This window comes from Phyllobates terribilis, unplaced genomic scaffold, assembly GCF_046119375.1.
Source record: "Phyllobates terribilis strain yellow unplaced genomic scaffold, ASM4611937v1 Scaffold_40__1_contigs__length_11209783, whole genome shotgun sequence".
Lineage (NCBI taxonomy): Eukaryota > Metazoa > Chordata > Amphibia > Anura > Dendrobatidae > Phyllobates > Phyllobates terribilis.
The window spans coordinates 3,087,805-3,108,287 of record NW_027362800.1 but is presented as its reverse complement, the minus strand read 5'-3'; the positions used below and the strand labels follow the sequence as shown (position 1 = coordinate 3,108,287).

General features: G+C 45.5%; 15 non-coding genes across 15 annotated transcripts; all 15 read left to right on the top strand.

The window, feature by feature from the left end:
* Positions 1–39: 39 nt before the first annotated feature.
* On the top strand, positions 40–230 carry LOC141186610 (U2 spliceosomal RNA). The gene has a single exon (XR_012260872.1). It is a non-coding gene; the product is annotated as a U2 spliceosomal RNA (small nuclear RNA).
* Positions 231–1,351: 1,121 nt separating this feature from the next.
* Positions 1,352–1,542, top strand: LOC141186609 (U2 spliceosomal RNA). The gene has a single exon (XR_012260871.1). It is a non-coding gene; the product is annotated as a U2 spliceosomal RNA (small nuclear RNA).
* Positions 1,543–2,663: 1,121 nt separating this feature from the next.
* Positions 2,664–2,854, top strand: LOC141186608 (U2 spliceosomal RNA). The gene has a single exon (XR_012260870.1). It is a non-coding gene; the product is annotated as a U2 spliceosomal RNA (small nuclear RNA).
* Positions 2,855–3,977: 1,123 nt separating this feature from the next.
* Positions 3,978–4,168, top strand: LOC141186607 (U2 spliceosomal RNA). The gene has a single exon (XR_012260869.1). It is a non-coding gene; the product is annotated as a U2 spliceosomal RNA (small nuclear RNA).
* A 1,121-nt stretch (positions 4,169–5,289) lies between these two features.
* On the top strand, positions 5,290–5,480 carry LOC141186606 (U2 spliceosomal RNA). Its single transcript, XR_012260868.1, has one exon. It is a non-coding gene; the product is annotated as a U2 spliceosomal RNA (small nuclear RNA).
* Positions 5,481–6,596: 1,116 nt separating this feature from the next.
* LOC141186604 (U2 spliceosomal RNA) lies at positions 6,597–6,787 on the top strand. The gene has a single exon (XR_012260866.1). It is a non-coding gene; the product is annotated as a U2 spliceosomal RNA (small nuclear RNA).
* A 1,125-nt stretch (positions 6,788–7,912) lies between these two features.
* LOC141184280 (U2 spliceosomal RNA) lies at positions 7,913–8,103 on the top strand. Its single transcript, XR_012259050.1, has one exon. It is a non-coding gene; the product is annotated as a U2 spliceosomal RNA (small nuclear RNA).
* Positions 8,104–10,136: 2,033 nt separating this feature from the next.
* LOC141185851 (U2 spliceosomal RNA) lies at positions 10,137–10,318 on the top strand. Its single transcript, XR_012260455.1, has one exon. It is a non-coding gene; the product is annotated as a U2 spliceosomal RNA (small nuclear RNA).
* Positions 10,319–11,438: 1,120 nt separating this feature from the next.
* LOC141186602 (U2 spliceosomal RNA) lies at positions 11,439–11,629 on the top strand. The gene has a single exon (XR_012260865.1). It is a non-coding gene; the product is annotated as a U2 spliceosomal RNA (small nuclear RNA).
* A 1,121-nt stretch (positions 11,630–12,750) lies between these two features.
* Positions 12,751–12,941, top strand: LOC141184812 (U2 spliceosomal RNA). Its single transcript, XR_012259532.1, has one exon. It is a non-coding gene; the product is annotated as a U2 spliceosomal RNA (small nuclear RNA).
* Positions 12,942–14,060: 1,119 nt separating this feature from the next.
* Positions 14,061–14,251, top strand: LOC141186601 (U2 spliceosomal RNA). Its single transcript, XR_012260864.1, has one exon. It is a non-coding gene; the product is annotated as a U2 spliceosomal RNA (small nuclear RNA).
* Positions 14,252–15,372: 1,121 nt separating this feature from the next.
* On the top strand, positions 15,373–15,563 carry LOC141184273 (U2 spliceosomal RNA). Its single transcript, XR_012259044.1, has one exon. It is a non-coding gene; the product is annotated as a U2 spliceosomal RNA (small nuclear RNA).
* A 1,120-nt stretch (positions 15,564–16,683) lies between these two features.
* LOC141186600 (U2 spliceosomal RNA) lies at positions 16,684–16,874 on the top strand. Its single transcript, XR_012260863.1, has one exon. It is a non-coding gene; the product is annotated as a U2 spliceosomal RNA (small nuclear RNA).
* A 1,121-nt stretch (positions 16,875–17,995) lies between these two features.
* On the top strand, positions 17,996–18,186 carry LOC141186599 (U2 spliceosomal RNA). The gene has a single exon (XR_012260862.1). It is a non-coding gene; the product is annotated as a U2 spliceosomal RNA (small nuclear RNA).
* Positions 18,187–19,306: 1,120 nt separating this feature from the next.
* LOC141186598 (U2 spliceosomal RNA) lies at positions 19,307–19,497 on the top strand. Its single transcript, XR_012260861.1, has one exon. It is a non-coding gene; the product is annotated as a U2 spliceosomal RNA (small nuclear RNA).
* The last annotated feature ends 986 nt before the right edge of the window (positions 19,498–20,483 follow it).

Sequence of the window (20,483 nt, the reverse complement as noted above, 5' to 3'; positions counted from 1 at the left end):
ATCCTTGGGTGGCACCGTAGTCGGAAACCAATTCTGGTTATCGCTTCTCGGCCTTTTGGCTAAGATCAAGTGTAGTATCTGTTCTTATCAGTTTAATATCTGATACGTCCCCTATCTGGGGACCATATATTAAATGGATTTTTAGAACAGGGAGATGGAAAAAGAGCTTGCTCTGTCCACTCCACGCATTGACCTGGTATTGCAGTATCTCCAGGACCGGTGCACCCCTTCTTTAATGCAGTTTCTAAAATCAGAAAGAATTGAATTCAATGCTTTTTGTTCATTTTGCTTGTTTGTCGGATTTTGGGATGGACTCTTTGGCTTTGCTTTTCTTCTCCTCATTGGATTTTTCATGTTAAAAGTTGCAGAAGCCAGATGACAAGCTCATTTTGGTTCAACTTCAGCAACTGTGCATTGCATTGCCATGTAATGTAATGTAATGCAATGCTATCTATCTAGCTCTCCCTCTATACTTCCTTTTGGATAAACAGACATATTAGGCAAGCATTTTGGAGCTTTCACCTAAATAACTACAGGTGGTGAGATAAGCTGCACAATATAATTGACCTTTCAGTATATTGTTGCACACACACCATCTATTTAGCAAATGCCCTTGTTATCAACAGCAGCCTTTTAAACTCACCTGAGCTAACAGGTATGTGAGCTGGTTACTCTGCTGCGCTTAAAATTTCTTTTTTGGTTTGCTACAATGCCTTTTCTGAAACGTTGTCTCCCTCTGCTGGAACACTGACTTCTTTCATTTAATGCCTGCAGACTATAAAAGAGAAACCAACCCAAAAAGTTTGGTTGATTAGTCTGTGGCATTCTTTTAAACTGTTGCTTATGGCGGTCTCTGTGAGCTTCTCAGTGACATTCAGCCATCCAGGTATCCCGCCTGCAGTAGACGGAATGTGGCAATGGAACGCTGGCTGCGCGTGTCATAATAGGCTCTGAGCCTTTATATACCTGCGCACAGCAGCAGCCACCTTCAGTCTGCTGCTGGACAGCCAGCAGCAGCAGCAGCAGGAGAGGTAATTAATCAGCAACCCTCCTGCTAAGGGTAGACAGCTGCTCGTTCCACCCCCCCCCCCGCCTTAATTGGTTCTCCTCCCTTCCAACGGTGTTGAGGCGGGTGGGAACAGCCGGGGGTTGAGGGTACTGTGCTAAAAGAGGTGGAGTTATGCAGATCTAAAACGCGTGGATTGCAGCAGCAGCAAGCCGAAAAGTGCAGGCATGTGAGGGATCTAGAGGTTGACAGCATGTCTTCTTAACGGGAGTCCAGGTGGCCATCTCCACAAATGGACTTTTCAGAATCCTTGGGTGGCACCGTAGTCGGAAACCAATTCTGGTTATCGCTTCTCGGCCTTTTGGCTAAGATCAAGTGTAGTATCTGTTCTTATCAGTTTAATATCTGATACGTCCCCTATCTGGGGACCATATATTAAATGGATTTTTAGAACAGGGAGATGGAAAAAGAGCTTGCTCTGTCCACTCCACGCATTGACCTGGTATTGCAGTATCTCCAGGACCGGTGCACCCCTTCTTTAATGCAGTTTCTAAAATCAGAAAGAATTGAATTCAATGCTTTTTGTTCATTTTGCTTGTTTGTCGGATTTTGGGATGGACTCTTTGGCTTTGCTTTTCTTCTCCTCATTGGATTTTTCATGTTAAAAGTTGCAGAAGCCAGATGACAAGCTCATTTTGGTTCAACTTCAGCAACTGTGCATTGCATTGCCATGTAATGTAATGTAATGCAATGCTATCTATCTAGCTCTCCCTCTATACTTCCTTTTGGATAAACAGACATATTAGGCAAGCATTTTGGAGCTTTCACCTAAATAACTACAGGTGGTGAGATAAGCTGCACAATATAATTGACCTTTCAGTATATTGTTGCACACACACCATCTATTTAGCAAATGCCCTTGTTATCAACAGCAGCCTTTTAAACTCACCTGAGCTAACAGGTATGTGAGCTGGTTACTCTGCTGCGCTTAAAATTTCTTTTTTGGTTTGCTACAATGCCTTTTCTGAAACGTTGTCTCCCTCTGCTGGAACACTGACCTCTTTCATTTAATGCCTGCAGACTATAAAAGAGAAACCAACCCAAAAAGTTTGGTTGATTAGTCTGTGGCATTCTTTTAAACTGTTGCTTATGGCGGTCTCTGTGAGCTTCTCAGTGACATTCAGCCATCCAGGTATCCCGCCTGCAGTAGACGGAATGTGGCAATGGAACGCTGGCTGCGCGTGTCATAATAGGCTCTGAGCCTTTATATACCTGCGCACAGCAGCAGCCACCTTCAGTCTGCTGCTGGACAGCCAGCAGCAGCAGCAGCAGGAGAGGTAATTAATCAGCAACCCTCCTGCTAAGGGTAGACAGCTGCTCGTTCCACCCCCCCCCCTGCCTTAATTGGTTCTCCTCCCTTCCAACGGTGTTGAGGCGGGTGGGAACAGCCGGGGGTTGAGGGTACTGTGCTAAAAGAGGTGGAGTTATGCAGATCTAAAACGCGTGGATTGCAGCAGCAGCAAGCCGAAAAGTGCAGGCATGTGAGGGATCTAGAGGTTGACAGCATGTCTTCTTAACGGGAGTCCAGGTGGCCATCTCCACAAATGGACTTTTCAGAATCCTTGGGTGGCACCGTAGTCGGAAACCAATTCTGGTTATCGCTTCTCGGCCTTTTGGCTAAGATCAAGTGTAGTATCTGTTCTTATCAGTTTAATATCTGATACGTCCCCTATCTGGGGACCATATATTAAATGGATTTTTAGAACAGGGAGATGGAAAAAGAGCTTGCTCTGTCCACTCCACGCATTGACCTGGTATTGCAGTATCTCCAGGACCGGTGCACCCCTTCTTTAATGCAGTTTCTAAAATCAGAAAGAATTGAATTCAATGCTTTTTGTTCATTTTGCTTGTTTGTCGGATTTTGGGATGGACTCTTTGGCTTTGCTTTTCTTCTCCTCATTGGATTTTTCATGTTAAAAGTTGCAGAAGCCAGATGACAAGCTCATTTTGGTTCAACTTCAGCAACTGTGCATTGCATTGCCATGTAATGTAATGTAATGCAATGCTATCTATCTAGCTCTCCCTCTATACTTCCTTTTGGATAAACAGACATATTAGGCAAGCATTTTGGAGCTTTCACCTAAATAACTACAGGTGGTGAGATAAGCTGCACAATATAATTGACCTTTCAGTATATTGTTGCACACACACCATCTATTTAGCAAATGCCCTTGTTATCAACAGCAGCCTTTTAAACTCACCTGAGCTAACAGGTATGTGAGCTGGTTACTCTGCTGCGCTTAAAATTTCTTTTTTGGTTTGCTACAATGCCTTTTCTGAAACGTTGTCTCCCTCTGCTGGAACACTGACTTCTTTCATTTAATGCCTGCAGACTATAAAAGAGAAACCAACCCAAAAAGTTTGGTTGATTAGTCTGTGGCATTCTTTTAAACTGTTGCTTATGGCGGTCTCTGTGAGCTTCTCAGTGACATTCAGCCATCCAGGTATCCCGCCTGCAGTAGACGGAATGTGGCAATGGAACGCTGGCTGCGCGTGTCATAATAGGCTCTGAGCCTTTATATACCTGCGCACAGCAGCAGCCACCTTCAGTCTGCTGCTGGACAGCCAGCAGCAGCAGCAGCAGCAGGAGAGGTAATTAATCAGCAACCCTCCTGCTAAGGGTAGACAGCTGCTCGTTCCACCCCCCCCCCGCCTTAATTGGTTCTCCTCCCTTCCAACGGTGTTGAGGCGGGTGGGAACAGCCGGGGGTTGAGGGTACTGTGCTAAAAGAGGTGGAGTTATGCAGATCTAAAACGCGTGGATTGCAGCAGCAGCAAGCCGAAAAGTGCAGGCATGTGAGGGATCTAGAGGTTGACAGCATGTCTTCTTAACGGGAGTCCAGGTGGCCATCTCCACAAATGGACTTTTCAGAATCCTTGGGTGGCACCGTAGTCGGAAACCAATTCTGGTTATCGCTTCTCGGCCTTTTGGCTAAGATCAAGTGTAGTATCTGTTCTTATCAGTTTAATATCTGATACGTCCCCTATCTGGGGACCATATATTAAATGGATTTTTAGAACAGGGAGATGGAAAAAGAGCTTGCTCTGTCCACTCCACGCATTGACCTGGTATTGCAGTATCTCCAGGACCGGTGCACCCCTTCTTTAATGCAGTTTCTAAAATCAGAAAGAATTGAATTCAATGCTTTTTGTTCATTTTGCTTGTTTGTCGGATTTTGGGATGGACTCTTTGGCTTTGCTTTTCTTCTCCTCATTGGATTTTTCATGTTAAAAGTTGCAGAAGCCAGATGACAAGCTCATTTTGGTTCAACTTCAGCAACTGTGCATTGCATTGCCATGTAATGTAATGTAATGCAATGCTATCTATCTAGCTCTCCCTCTATACTTCCTTTTGGATAAACAGACATATTAGGCAAGCATTTTGGAGCTTTCACCTAAATAACTACAGGTGGTGAGATAAGCTGCACAATATAATTGACCTTTCAGTATATTGTTGCACACACACCATCTATTTAGCAAATGCCCTTGTTATCAACAGCAGCCTTTTAAACTCACCTGAGCTAACAGGTATGTGAGCTGGTTACTCTGCTGCGCTTAAAATTTCTTTTTTGGTTTGCTACAATGCCTTTTCTGAAACGTTGTCTCCCTCTGCTGGAACACTGACTTCTTTCATTTAATGCCTGCAGACTATAAAAGAGAAACCAACCCAAAAAGTTTGGTTGATTAGTCTGTGGCATTCTTTTAAACTGTTGCTTATGGCGGTCTCTGTGAGCTTCTCAGTGACATTCAGCCATCCAGGTATCCCGCCTGCAGTAGACGGAATGTGGCAATGGAACGCTGGCTGCGCGTGTCATAATAGGCTCTGAGCCTTTATATACCTGCGCACAGCAGCAGCCACCTTCAGTCTGCTGCTGGACAGCCAGCAGCAGCAGCAGCAGGAGAGGTAATTAATCAGCAACCCTCCTGCTAAGGGTAGACAGCTGCTCGTTCCACCCCCCCCCCCGCCTTAATTGGTTCTCCTCCCTTCCAACGGTGTTGAGGCGGGTGGGAACAGCCGGGGGTTGAGGGTACTGTGCTAAAAGAGGTGGAGTTATGCAGATCTAAAACGCGTGGATTGCAGCAGCAGCAAGCCGAAAAGTGCAGGCATGTGAGGGATCTAGAGGTTGACAGCATGTCTTCTTAACGGGAGTCCAGGTGGCCATCTCCACAAATGGACTTTTCAGAATCCTTGGGTGGCACCGTAGTCGGAAACCAATTCTGGTTATCGCTTCTCGGCCTTTTGGCTAAGATCAAGTGTAGTATCTGTTCTTATCAGTTTAATATCTGATACGTCCCCTATCTGGGGACCATATATTAAATGGATTTTTAGAACAGGGAGATGGAAAAAGAGCTTGCTCTGTCCACTCCACGCATTGACCTGGTATTGCAGTATCTCCAGGACCGGTGCACCCCTTCTTTAATGCAGTTTCTAAAATCAGAAAGAATTGAATTCAATGCTTTTTGTTCATTTTGCTTGTTTGTCGGATTTTGGGATGGACTCTTTGGCTTTGCTTTTCTTCTCCTCATTGGATTTTTCATGTTAAAAGTTGCAGAAGCCAGATGACAAGCTCATTTTGGTTCAACTTCAGCAACTGTGCATTGCATTGCCATGTAATGTAATGTAATGCAATGCTATCTATCTAGCTCTCCCTCTATACTTCCTTTTGGATAAACAGACATATTAGGCAAGCATTTTGGAGCTTTCACCTAAATAACTACAGGTGGTGAGATAAGCTGCACAATATAATTGACCTTTCAGTATATTGTTGCACACACACCATCTATTTAGCAAATGCCCTTGTTATCAACAGCAGCCTTTTAAACTCACCTGAGCTAACAGGTATGTGAGCTGGTTACTCTGCTGCGCTTAAAATTTCTTTTTTGGTTTGCTACAATGCCTTTTCTGAAACGTTGTCTCCCTCTGCTGGAACACTGACTTCTTTCATTTAATGCCTGCAGACTATAAAAGAGAAACCAACCCAAAAAGTTTGGTTGATTAGTCTGTGGCATTCTTTTAAACTGTTGCTTATGGCGGTCTCTGTGAGCTTCTCAGTGACATTCAGCCATCCAGGTATCCCGCCTGCAGTAGACGGAATGTGGCAATGGAACGCTGGCTGCGCGTGTCATAATAGGCTCTGAGCCTTTATATACCTGCGCACAGCAGCAGCCACCTTCAGTCTGCTGCTGGACAGCCAGCAGCAGCAGCAGGAGAGGTAATTAATCAGCAACCCTCCTGCTAAGGGTAGACAGCTGCTCGTTCCCCCCCCCCCCGCCTTAATTGGTTCTCCTCCCTTCCAACGGTGTTGAGGCGGGTGGGAACAGCCGGGGGTTGAGGGTACTGTGCTAAAAGAGGTGGAGTTATGCAGATCTAAAACGCGTGGATTGCAGCAGCAGCAAGCCGAAAAGTGCAGGCATGTGAGGGATCTAGAGGTTGACAGCATGTCTTCTTAACGGGAGTCCAGGTGGCCATCTCCACAAATGGACATTTCAGAATCCTTGGGTGGCACCGTAGTCGGAAACCAATTCTGGTTATCGCTTCTCGGCCTTTTGGCTAAGATCAAGTGTAGTATCTGTTCTTATCAGTTTAATATCTGATACGTCCCCTATCTGGGGACCATATATTAAATGGATTTTTAGAACAGGGAGATGGAAAAAGAGCTTGCTCTGTCCACTCCACGCATTGACCTGGTATTGCAGTATCTCCAGGACCGGTGCACCCCTTCTTTAATGCAGTTTCTAAAATCAGAAAGAATTGAATTCAATGCTTTTTGTTCATTTTGCTTGTTTGTCGGATTTTGGGATGGACTCTTTGGCTTTGCTTTTCTTCTCCTCATTGGATTTTTCATGTTAAAAGTTGCAGAAGCCAGATGACAAGCTCATTTTGGTTCAACTTCAGCAACTGTGCATTGCATTGCCATGTAATGTAATGTAATGCAATGCTATCTATCTAGCTCTCCCTCTATACTTCCTTTTGGATAAACAGACATATTAGGCAAGCATTTTGGAGCTTTCACCTAAATAACTACAGGTGGTGAGATAAGCTGCACAATATAATTGACCTTTCAGTATATTGTTGCACACACACCATCTATTTAGCAAATGCCCTTGTTATCAACAGCAGCCTTTTAAACTCACCTGAGCTAACAGGTATGTGAGCTGGTTACTCTGCTGCGCTTAAAATTTCTTTTTTGGTTTGCTACAATGCCTTTTCTGAAACGTTGTCTCCCTCTGCTGGAACACTGACTTCTTTCATTTAATGCCTGCAGACTATAAAAGAGAAACCAACCCAAAAAGTATGGTTGATTAGTCTGTGGCATTCTTTTAAACTGTTGCTTATGGCGGTCTCTGTGAGCTTCTCAGTGACATTCAGCCATCCAGGTATCTTGCCTGCAGTAGACGGAATGTGGCAATGGAACGCTGGCTGCGCGTGTCATAATAGGCTCTGAGCCTTTATATACCTGCGCACAGCAGCAGCCACCTTCAGTCTGCTGCTGGACAGCCAGCAGCAGCAGCAGCAGGAGAGGGAATTAATCAGCAACCCTCCTGCTAAGGGTAGACAGCTGCTCGTTCCACCCCCCCCCCCCCCCGCCTTAATTGGTTCTCCTCCCTTCCAACGGTGTTGAGGCGGGTGGGAACAGCCGGGGGTTGAGGGTACTGTGCTAAAAGAGGTGGAGTTATGCAGATCTAAAACGCGTGGATTGCAGCAGCAGCAAGCCGAAAAGTGCAGGCATGTGAGGGATCTAGAGGTTGACAGCATGTCTTCTTAACGGGAGTCCAGGTGGCCATCTCCACAAATGGACTTTTCAGAATCCTTGGGTGGCACCGTAGTCGGAAACCAATTCTGGTTATCGCTTCTCGGCCTTTTGGCTAAGATCAAGTGTAGTATCTGTTCTTATCAGTTTAATATCTGATACGTCCCCTATCTGGGGACCATACATTAAATGGATTTTTAGAACAGGGAGATGGAAAAAGAGCTTGCTCTGTCCACTCCACGCATTGACCTGGTATTGCAGTATCTCCAGGACCGGTGCACCCCTTCTTTAATGCAGTTTCTAAAATCAGAAAGAATTGAATTCAATGCTTTTTGTTCATTTTGCTTGTTTGTCGGATTTTGGGATGGACTCTTTGGCTTTGCTTTTCTTCTCCTCATTGGATTTTTCATGTTAAAAGTTGCAGAAGCCAGATGACAAGCTCATTTTGGTTCAACTTCAGCAACTGTGCATTGCATTGCCATGTAATGTAATGTAATGCAATGCTATCTATCTAGCTCTCCCTCTATACTTCCTTTTGGATAAACAGACATATTAGGCAAGCATTTTGGAGCTTTCACCTAAATAACTACAGGTGGTGAGATAAGCTGCACAATATAATTGACCTTTCAGTATATTGTTGCACACACACCATCTATTTAGCAAATGCCCTTGTTATCAACAGCAGCCTTTTAAACTCACCTGAGCTAACAGGTATGTGAGCTGGTTACTCTGCTGCGCTTAAAATTTCTTTTTTGGTTTGCTACAATGCCTTTTCTGAAACGTTGTCTCCCTCTGCTGGAACACTGCCTTCTTTCATTTAATGCCTGCAGACTATAAAAGAGAAACCAACCCAAAAAGTTTGGTTGATTAGTCTGTGGCATTCTTTTAAACTGTTGCTTATGGCGGTCTCTGTGAGCTTCTCAGTGACATTCAGCCATCCAGGTATCCCGCCTGCAGTAGACGGAATGTGGCAATGGAACGCTGGCTGCGCGTGTCATAATAGGCTCTGAGCCTTTATATACCTGCGCACAGCAGCAGCCACCTTCAGTCTGCTGCTGGACAGCCAGCAGCAGCAGCAGCAGGAGAGGTAATTAATCAGCAACCCTCCTGCTAAGGGTAGACAGCTGCTCGTTCCACCCCCCCCCCCCCGCCTTAATTGGTTCTCCTCCCTTCCAACGGTGTTGAGGCGGGTGGGAACAGCCGGGGGTTGAGGGTACTGTGCTAAAAGAGGTGGAGTTATGCAGATCTAAAACGCGTGGATTGCAGCAGCAGCAAGCCGAAAAGTGCAGGCATGTGAGGGATCTAGAGGTTGACAGCATGTCTTCTTAACGGGAGTCCAGGTGGCCATCTCCACAAATGGACTTTTCAGAATCCTTGGGTGGCACCGTAGTCGGAAACCAATTCTGGTTATCGCTTCTCGGCCTTTTGGCTAAGATCAAGTGTAGTCGGCCTTTTGGCTAAGATCAAGTGTAGTATCTTTCGAAAAGGCGGTTTTGGATGTTGGCCGCCCTAGTACATTGATACATTATGCACACTGGGGTTTAGGTGCTTGTTAGTACGCCAGGTGGCTAATATAGTCATCTGGTGGAAAGCATGGCCCCCCAGGATCGACGCCATTGGGCCGGGGGAAGATCGAAAGCCCGAAGTGTGAAGTGCCCCAGGAGTGGTGACCCTGGGGTGCCTTAACTCACTGGGATTGGGAACCCCACTTGAGTTTATGGCACATTTGCACAAGCACTTCAAATTTTCTTTCTTCGCACACACCCTTATTCCGGGCCTTCTGGCCTTAGGATGGGGAATTTTTCAATTCCCGGTCGAAGGTCCGGGCAGTATTATACTGTGCAACCTTCACTATTTATTTAATTTCTTTGTCACTGTGTGTCCACTTATTCACGTGTGTCACGTCCTACTAGGATTTTGTCGGGATGCGGTTCCCTTACGGGTTCCTCTCTTGGCAGGTCTAGGGGGGGAGTGTGTGGCCATCAGTTTCCGCTCCCCCCTGAACCCCCCTGGCTCTCCTCTTTCGGGAGGAGAGCGTTGTTGGCTCCCCTCTTCCGGGAGGGGAGCACAGTCTTTGGCTCCCAGTGCCTTGCTCGGGTGAGAACTCGGGCAGGTGCTGGGGGTAAGATTGGGTCGCCTCTGGCTTCGGCTGGAGGTGGCTTTTTGTCCCTGTTCCTCGCTGTGGCCTTTTGGCTCGGAGGGACGGGGAATGGTTTGGGGGACCCTTCTCCTTTTGGAGAGGGTTTCAAGAAGACCAGCATCCTAGTGCACTTTTTTTGTGGCACTTGTCACTTTTTTAAGCGCACTCGGGTTTTGTACACGAATTCGGGCTTTCGATAGAAAAAAAATCTGTTCTTATCAGTTTAATATCTGATACGTCCCCTATCTGGGGACCATATATTAAATGGATTTTTAGAACAGGGAGATGGAAAAAGAGCTTGCTCTGTCCACTCCACGCATTGACCTGGTATTGCAGTATCTCCAGGACCGGTGCACCCCTTCTTTAATGCAGTTTCTAAAATCAGAAAGAATTGAATTCAATGCTTTTTGTTCATTTTGCTTGTTTGTCGGATTTTGGGATGGACTCTTTGGCTTTGCTTTTCTTCTCCTCATTGGATTTTTCATGTTAAAAGTTGCAGAAGCCAGATGACAAGCTCATTTTGGTTCAACTTCAGCAACTGTGCATTGCATTGCCATGTAATGTAATGTAATGCAATGCTATCTATCTAGCTCTCCCTCTATACTTCCTTTTGGATAAACAGACATATTAGGCAAGCATTTTGGAGCTTTCACCTAAATAACTACAGGTGGTGAGATAAGCTGCACAATATAATTGACCTTTCAGTATATTGTTGCACACACACCATCTATTTAGCAAATGCCCTTGTTATCAACAGCAGCCTTTTAAACTCACCTGAGCTAACAGGTATGTGAGTTGGTTACTCTGCTGCGCTTAAAATTTCTTTTTTGGTTTGCTACAATGCCTTTTCTGAAACGTTGTCTCCCTCTGCTGGAACACTGACTTCTTTCATTTAATGCCTGCAGACTATAAAAGAGAAACCAACCCAAAAAGTTTGGTTGATTAGTCTGTGGCATTCTTTTAAACTGTTGCTTATGGCGGTCTCTGTGAGCTTCTCAGTGACATTCAGCCATCCAGGTATCCCGCCTGCAGTAGACGGAATGTGGCAATGGAACGCTGGCTGCGCGTGTCATAATAGGCTCTGAGCCTTTATATACCTGCGCACAGCAGCAGCCACCTTCAGTCTGCTGCTGGACAGCCAGCAGCAGCAGCAGCAGGAGAGGTAATTAATCAGCAACCCTCCTGCTAAGGGTAGACAGCTGCTCGTTCCACCCCCCCCCCGCCTTAATTGGTTCTCCTCCCTTCCAACGGTGTTGAGGCGGGTGGGAACAGCCGGGGGTTGAGGGTACTGTGCTAAAAGAGGTGGAGTTATGCAGATCTAAAACGCGTGGATTGCAGCAGCAGCAAGCCGAAAAGTGCAGGCATGTGAGGGATCTAGAGGTTGACAGCATGTCTTCTTAACGGGAGTCCAGGTGGCCATCTCCACAAATGGACTTTTCAGAATCCTTGGGTGGCACCGTAGTCGGAAACCAATTCTGGTTATCGCTTCTCGGCCTTTTGGCTAAGATCAAGTGTAGTATCTGTTCTTATCAGTTTAATATCTGATACGTCCCCTATCTGGGGACCATATATTAAATGGATTTTTAGAACAGGGAGATGGAAAAAGAGCTTGCTCTGTCCACTCCACGCATTGACCTGGTATTGCAGTATCTCCAGGACCGGTGCACCCCTTCTTTAATGCAGTTTCTAAAATCAGAAAGAATTGAATTCAATGCTTTTTGTTCATTTTGCTTGTTTGTCGGATTTTGGGATGGACTCTTTGGCTTTGCTTTTCTTCTCCTCATTGGATTTTTCATGTTAAAAGTTGCAGAAGCCAGATGACAAGCTCATTTTGGTTCAACTTCAGCAACTGTGCATTGCATTGCCATGTAATGTAATGTAATGCAATGCTATCTATCTAGCTCTCCCTCTATACTTCCTTTTGGATAAACAGACATATTAGGCAAGCATTTTGGAGCTTTCACCTAAATAACTACAGGTGGTGAGATAAGCTGCACAATATAATTGACCTTTCAGTATATTGTTGCACACACACCATCTATTTAGCAAATGCCCTTGTTATCAACAGCAGCCTTTTAAACTCACCTGAGCTAACAGGTATGTGAGTTGGTTACTCTGCTGCGCTTAAAATTTCTTTTTTGGTTTGCTACAATGCCTTTTCTGAAACGTTGTCTCCCTCTGCTGGAACACTGACTTCTTTCATTTAATGCCTGCAGACTATAAAAGAGAAACCAACCCAAAAAGTTTGGTTGATTAGTCTGTGGCATTCTTTTAAACTGTTGCTTATGGCGGTCTCTGTGAGCTTCTCAGTGACATTCAGCCATCCAGGTATCCCGCCTGCAGTAGACGGAATGTGGCAATGGAACGCTGGCTGCGCGTGTCATAATAGGCTCTGAGCCTTTATATACCTGCGCACAGCAGCAGCCACCTTCAGTCTGCTGCTGGACAGCCAGCAGCAGCAGCAGCAGGAGAGGTAATTAATCAGCAACCCTCCTGCTAAGGGTAGACAGCTGCTCGTTCCACCCCCCCCCCCGCCTTAATTGGTTCTCCTCCCTTCCAACGGTGTTGAGGCGGGTGGGAACAGCCGGGGGTTGAGGGTACTGTGCTAAAAGAGGTGGAGTTATGCAGATCTAAAACGCGTGGATTGCAGCAGCAGCAAGCCGAAAAGTGCAGGCATGTGAGGGATCTAGAGGTTGACAGCATGTCTTCTTAACGGGAGTCCAGGTGGCCATCTCCACAAATGGACTTTTCAGAATCCTTGGGTGGCACCGTAGTCGGAAACCAATTCTGGTTATCGCTTCTCGGCCTTTTGGCTAAGATCAAGAGTAGTATCTGTTCTTATCAGTTTAATATCTGATACGTCCCCTATCTGGGGACCATATATTAAATGGATTTTTAGAACAGGGAGATGGAAAAAGAGCTTGCTCTGTCCACTCCACGCATTGACCTGGTATTGCAGTATCTCCAGGACCGGTGCACCCCTTCTTTAATGCAGTTTCTAAAATCAGAAAGAATTGAATTCAATGCTTTTTGTTCATTTTGCTTGTTTGTCGGATTTTGGGATGGACTCTTTGGCTTTGCTTTTCTTCTCCTCATTGGATTTTTCATGTTAAAAGTTGCAGAAGCCAGATGACAAGCTCATTTTGGTTCAACTTCAGCAACTGTGCATTGCATTGCCATGTAATGTAATGTAATGCAATGCTATCTATCTAGCTCTCCCTCTATACTTCCTTTTGGATAAACAGACATATTAGGCAAGCATTTTGGAGCTTTCACCTAAATAACTACAGGTGGTGAGATAAGCTGCACAATATAATTGACCTTTCAGTATTTTGTTGCACACACACCATCTATTTAGCAAATGCCCTTGTTATCAACAGCAGCCTTTTAAACTCACCTGAGCTAACAGGTATGTGAGCTGGTTACTCTGCTGCGCTTAAAATTTCTTTTTTGGTTTGCTACAATGCCTTTTCTGAAACGTTGTCTCCCTCTGCTGGAACACTGACTTCTTTCATTTAATGCCTGCAGACTATAAAAGAGAAACCAACCCAAAAAGTTTGGTTGATTAGTCTGTGGCATTCTTTTAAACTGTTGCTTATGGCGGTCTCTGTGAGCTTCTCAGTGACATTCAGCCATCCAGGTATCACGCCTGCAGTAGACGGAATGTGGCAATGGAACGCTGGCTGCGCGTGTCATAATAGGCTCTGAGCCTTTATATACCTGCGCACAGCAGCAGCCACCTTCAGTCTGCTGCTGGACAGCCAGCAGCAGCAGCAGCAGGAGAGGTAATTAATCAGCAACCCTCCTGCTAAGGGTAGACAGCTGCTCGTTCCACCCCCCCCCCGCCTAATTGGTTCTCCTCCCTTCCAACGGTGTTGAGGCGGGTGGGAACAGCCGGGGGTTGAGGGTACTGTGCTAAAAGAGGTGGAGTTATGCAGATCTAAAACGCGTGGATTGCAGCAGCAGCAAGCCGAAAAGTGCAGGCATGTGAGGGATCTAAAGGTTGACAGCATGTCTTCTTAACGGGAGTCCAGGTGGCCATCTCCACAAATGGACTTTTCAGAATCCTTGGGTGGCACCGTAGTCGGAAACCAATTCTGGTTATCGCTTCTCGGCCTTTTGGCTAAGATCAAGTGTAGTATCTGTTCTTATCAGTTTAATATCTGATACGTCCCCTATCTGGGGACCATATATTAAATGGATTTTTAGAACAGGGAGATGGAAAAAGAGCTTGCTCTGTCCACTCCACGCATTGACCTGGTATTGCAGTATCTCCAGGACCGGTGCACCCCTTCTTTAATGCAGTTTCTAAAATCAGAAAGAATTGAATTCAATGCTTTTTGTTCATTTTGCTTGTTTGTCGGATTTTGGGATGGACTCTTTGGCTTTGCTTTTCTTCTCCTCATTGGATTTTTCATGTTAAAAGTTGCAGAAGCCAGATGACAAGCTCATTTTGGTTCAACTTCAGCAACTGTGCATTGCATTGCCATGTAATGTAATGTAATGCAATGCTATCTATCTAGCTCTCCCTCTATACTTCCTTTTGGATAAACAGACATATTAGGCAAGCATTTTGGAGCTTTCACCTAAATAACTACAGGTGGTGAGATAAGCTGCACAATATAATTGACCTTTCAGTATATTGTTGCACACACACCATCTATTTAGCAAATGCCTTTGTTATCAACAGCAGCCTTTTAAACTCACCTGAGCTAACAGGTATGTGAGCTGGTTACTCTGCTGCGCTTAAAATTTCTTTTTTGGTTTGCTACAATGCCTTTTCTGAAACGTTGTCTCCCTCTGCTGGAACACTGACTTCTTTCATTTAATGCCTGCAGACTATAAAAGAGAAACCAACCCAAAAAGTTTGGTTGATTAGTCTGTGGCATTCTTTTAAACTGTTGCTTATGGCGGTCTCTGTGAGCTTCTCAGTGACATTCAGCCATCCAGGTATCCCGCCTGCAGTAGACGGAATGTGGCAATGGAACGCTGGCTGCGCGTGTCATAATAGGCTCTGAGCCTTTATATACCTGCGCACAGCAGCAGCCACCTTCAGTCTGCTGCTGGACAGCCAGCAGCAGCAGCAGCAGGAGAGGTAATTAATCAGCAACCCTCCTGCTAAGGGTAGACAGCTGCTCGTTCCACCCCCCCCCCCGCCTTAATTGGTTCTCCTCCCTTCCAACGGTGTTGAGGCGGGTGGGAACAGCCGGGGGTTGAGGGTACTGTGCTAAAAGAGGTGAAGTTATGCAGATCTAAAACGCGTGGATTGCAGCAGCAGCAAGCCGAAAAGTGCAGGCATGTGAGGGATCTAGAGGTTGACAGCATGTCTTCTTAACGGGAGTCCAGGTGGCCATCTCCACAAATGGACTTTTCAGAATCCTTGGGTGGCACCGTAGTCGGAAACCAATTCTGGTTATCGCTTCTCGGCCTTTTGGCTAAGATCAAGTGTAGTATCTGTTCTTATCAGTTTAATATCTGATACGTCCCCTATCTGGGGACCATATATTAAATGGATTTTTAGAACAGGGAGATGGAAAAAGAGCTTGCTCTGTCCACTCCACGCATTGACCTGGTATTGCAGTATCTCCAGGACCGGTGCAAACCTTCTTTAATGCAGTTTCTAAAATCAGAAAGAATTGAATTCAATGCTTTTTGTTCATTTTGCTTGTTTGTCGGATTTTGGGATGGACTCTTTGGCTTTGCTTTTCTTCTCCTCATTGGATTTTTCATGTTAAAAGTTGCAGAAGCCAGATGACAAGCTCATTTTGGTTCAACTTCAGCAACTGTGCATTGCATTGCCATGTAATGTAATGTAATGCAATGCTATCTATCTAGCTCTCCCTCTATACTTCCTTTTGGATAAACAGACATATTAGGCAAGCATTTTGGAGCTTTCACCTAAATAACTACAGGTGGTGAGATAAGCTGCACAATATAATTGACCTTTCAGTATATTGTTGCACACACACCATCTATTTAGCAAATGCCCTTGTTATCAACAGCAGCCTTTTAAACTCACCTGAGCTAACAGGTATGTGAGCTGGTTACTCTGCTGCGCTTAAAATTTCTTTTTTGGTTTGCTACAATGCCTTTTCTGAAACGTTGTCTCCCTCTGCTGGAACACTGACTTCTTTCATTTAATGCCTGCAGACTATAAAAGAGAAACCAACCCAAAAAGTTTGGTTGATTAGTCTGTGGCATTCTTTTAAACTGTTGCTTATGGCGGTCTCTGTGAGCTTCTCAGTGACATTCAGCCATCCAGGTATCCCGCCTGCAGTAGACGGAATGTGGCAATGGAACGCTGGCTGCGCGTGTCATAATAGGCTCTGAGCCTTTATATACCTGCGCACAGCAGCAGCCACCTTCAGTCTGCTGCTGGACAGCCAGCAGCAGCAGCAGCAGGAGAGGTAATTAATCAGCAACCCTCCTGCTAAGGGTAGACAGCTGCTCGTTCCACCCCCCCCCCGCCTTAATTGGTTCTCCTCCCTTCCAACGGTGTTGAGGCGGGTGGGAACAGCCGGGGGTTGAGGGTACTGTGCTAAAAGAGGTGGAGTTATGCAGATCTAAAACGCGTGGATTGCAGCAGCAGCAAGCCGAAAAGTGCAGGCATGTGAGGGATCTAGAGGTTGACAGCATGTCTTCTTAACGGGAGTCCAGGTGGCCATCTCCACAAATGGACTTTTCAGAATCCTTGGGTGGCACCGTAGTCGGAAACCAATTCTGGTTATCGCTTCTCGGCCTTTTGGCTAAGATCAAGTGTAGTATCTGTTCTTATCAGTTTAATATCTGATACGTCCCCTATCTGGGGACCATATATTAAATGGATTTTTAGAACAGGGAGATGGAAAAAGAGCTTGCTCTGTCCACTCCACGCATTGACCTGGTATTGCAGTATCTCCAGGACCGGTGCACCCCTTCTTTAATGCAGTTTCTAAAATCAGAAAGAATTGAATTCAATGCTTTTTGTTCATTTTGCTTGTTTGTCGGATTTTGGGATGGACTCTTTGGCTTTGCTTTTCTTCTCCTCATTGGATTTTTCATGTTAAAAGTTGCAGAAGCCAGATGACAAGCTCATTTTGGTTCAACTTCAGCAACTGTGCATTGCATTGCCATGTAATGTAATGTAATGCAATGCTATCTATCTAGCTCTCCCTCTATACTTCCTTTTGGATAAACAGACATATTAGGCAAGCATTTTGGAGCTTTCACCTAAATAACTACAGGTGGTGAGATAAGCTGCACAATATAATTGACCTTTCAGTATATTGTTGCACACACACCATCTATTTAGCAAATGCCCTTGTTATCAACAGCAGCCTTTTAAACTCACCTGAGCTAACAGGTATGTGAGCTGGTTACTCTGCTGCGCTTAAAATTTCTTTTTTGGTTTGCTACAATGCCTTTTCTGAAACGTTGTCTCCCTCTGCTGGAACACTGACTTCTTTCATTTAATGCCTGCAGACTATAAAAGAGAAACCAACCCAAAAAGTTTGGTTGATTAGTCTGTGGCATTCTTTTAAACTGTTGCTTATGGCGGTCTCTGTGAGCTTCTCAGTGACATTCAGCCATCCAGGTATCCCGCCTGCAGTAGACGGAATGTGGCAATGGAACGCTGGCTGCGCGTGTCATAATAGGCTCTGAGCCTTTATATACCTGCGCACAGCAGCAGCCACCTTCAGTCTGCTGCTGGACAGCCAGCAGCAGCAGCAGCAGGAGAGGTAATTAATCAGCAACCCTCCTGCTAAGGGTAGACAGCTGCTCGTTCCACCCCCCCCCCCGCCTTAATTGGTTCTCCTCCCTTCCAACGGTGTTGAGGCGGGTGGGAACAGCCGGGGGTTGAGGGTACTGTGCTAAAAGAGGTGGAGTTATGCAGATCTAAAACGCGTGGATTGCAGCAGCAGCAAGCCGAAAAGTGCAGGCATGTGAGGGATCTAGAGGTTGACAGCATGTCTTCTTAACGGGAGTCCAGGTGGCCATCTCCACAAATGGACTTTTCAGAATCCTTGGGTGGCACCGTAGTCGGAAACCAATTCTGGTTATCGCTTCTCGGCCTTTTGGCTAAGATCAAGTGTAGTATCTGTTCTTATCAGTTTAATATCTGATACGTCCCCTATCTGGGGACCATATATTAAATGGATTTTTAGAACAGGGAGATGGAAAAAGAGCTTGCTCTGTCCACTCCACGCATTGACCTGGTATTGCAGTATCTCCAGGACCGGTGCACCCCTTCTTTAATGCAGTTTCTAAAATCAGAAAGAATTGAATTCAATGCTTTTTGTTCATTTTGCTTGTTTGTCGGATTTTGGGATGGACTCTTTGGCTTTGCTTTTCTTCTCCTCATTGGATTTTTCATGTTAAAAGTTGCAGAAGCCAGATGACAAGCTCATTTTGGTTCAACTTCAGCAACTGTGCATTGCATTGCCATGTAATGTAATGTAATGCAATGCTATCTATCTAGCTCTCCCTCTATACTTCCTTTTGGATAAACAGACATATTAGGCAAGCATTTTGGAGCTTTCACCTAAATAACTACAGGTGGTGAGATAAGCTGCACAATATAATTGACCTTTCAGTATATTGTTGCACACACACCATCTATTTAGCAAATGCCCTTGTTATCAACAGCAGCCTTTTAAACTCACCTGAGCTAACAGGTATGTGAGCTGGTTACTCTGCTGCGCTTAAAATTTCTTTTTTGGTTTGCTACAATGCCTTTTCTGAAACGTTGTCTCCCTCTGCTGGAACACTGACTTCTTTCATTTAATGCCTGCAGACTATAAAAGAGAAACCAACCCAAAAAGTTTGGTTGATTAGTCTGTGGCATTCTTTTAAACTGTTGCTTATGGCGGTCTCTGTGAGCTTCTCAGTGACAATCAGCCATCCAGGTATCCCGCCTGCAGTAGACGGAATGTGGCAATGGAACGCTGGCTGCGCGTGTCATAATAGGCTCTGAGCCTTTATATACCTGCGCACAGCAGCAGCCACCTTCAGTCTGCTGCTGGACAGCCAGCAGCAGCAGCAGCAGGAGAGGTAATTAATCAGCAACCCTCCTGCTAAGGGTAGACAGCTGCTCGTTCCACCCCCCCCCCGCCTTAATTGGTTCTCCTCCCTTCCAACGGTGTTGAGGCGGGTGGGAACAGCCGGGGGTTGAGGGTACTGTGCTAAAAGAGGTGGAGTTATGCAGATCTAAAACGCGTGGATTGCAGCAGCAGCAAGCCGAAAAGTGCAGGCATGTGAGGGATCTAGAGGTTGACAGCATGTCTTCTTAACGGGAGTCCAGGTGGCCATCTCCACAAATGGACTTTTCAGAATCCTTGGGTGGCACCGTAGTCGGAAACCAATTCTGGTTATCGCTTCTCGGCCTTTTGGCTAAGATCAAGTGTAGTATCTGTTCTTATCAGTTTAATATCTGATACGTCCCCTATCTGGGGACCATATATTAAATGGATTTTTAGAACAGGGAGATGGAAAAAGAGCTTGCTCTGTCCACTCCACGCATTGACCTGGTATTGCAGTATCTCCAGGACCGGTGCACCCCTTCTTTAATGCAGTTTCTAAAATCAGAAAGAATTGAATTCAATGCTTTTTGTTCATTTTGCTTGTTTGTCGGATTTTGGGATGGACTCTTTGGCTTTGCTTTTCTTCTCCTCATTGGATTTTTCATGTTAAAAGTTGCAGAAGCCAGATGACAAGCTCATTTTGGTTCAACTTCAGCAACTGTGCATTGCATTGCCATGTAATGTAATGTAATGCAATGCTATCTATCTAGCTCTCCCTCTATACTTCCTTTTGGATAAACAGACATATTAGGCAAGCATTTTTTAGCTTTCACCTAAATAACTACAGGTGGTGAGATAAGCTGCACAATATAATTGACCTTTCAGTATATTGTTGCACACACACCATCTATTTAGCAAATGCCCTTGTTATCAACAGCAGCCTTTTAAACTCACCTGAGCTAACAGGTATGTGAGCTGGTTACTCTGCTGCGCTTAAAATTTCTTTTTTGGTTTGCTACAATGCCTTTTCTGAAACGTTGTCTCCCTCTGCTGGAACACTGACTTCTTTCATTTAATGACTGCAGACTATAAAAGAGAAACCAACCCAAAAAGTTTGGTTGATTAGTCTGTGGCATTCTTTTAAACTGTTGCTTATGGCGGTCTCTGTGAGCTTCTCAGTGACATTCAGCCATCCAGGTATCCCGCCTGCAGTAGACGGAATGTGGCAATGGAACGCTGGCTGCGCGTGTCATAATAGGCTCTGAGCCTTTATATACCTGCGCACAGCAGCAGCCACCTTCAGTCTGCTGCTGGACAGCCAGCAGCAGCAGCAGCAGGAGAGGTAATTAATCAGCAACCCTCCTGCTAAGGGTAGACAGCTGCTCGTTCCACCCCCCCCCCGCCTTAATTGGTTCTCCTCCCTTCCAACGGTGTTGAGGCGGGTGGGAACAGCCGGGGGTTGAGGGTACTGTGCTAAAAGAGGTGGAGTTATGCAGATCTAAAACGCGTGGATTGCAGCAGCAGCAA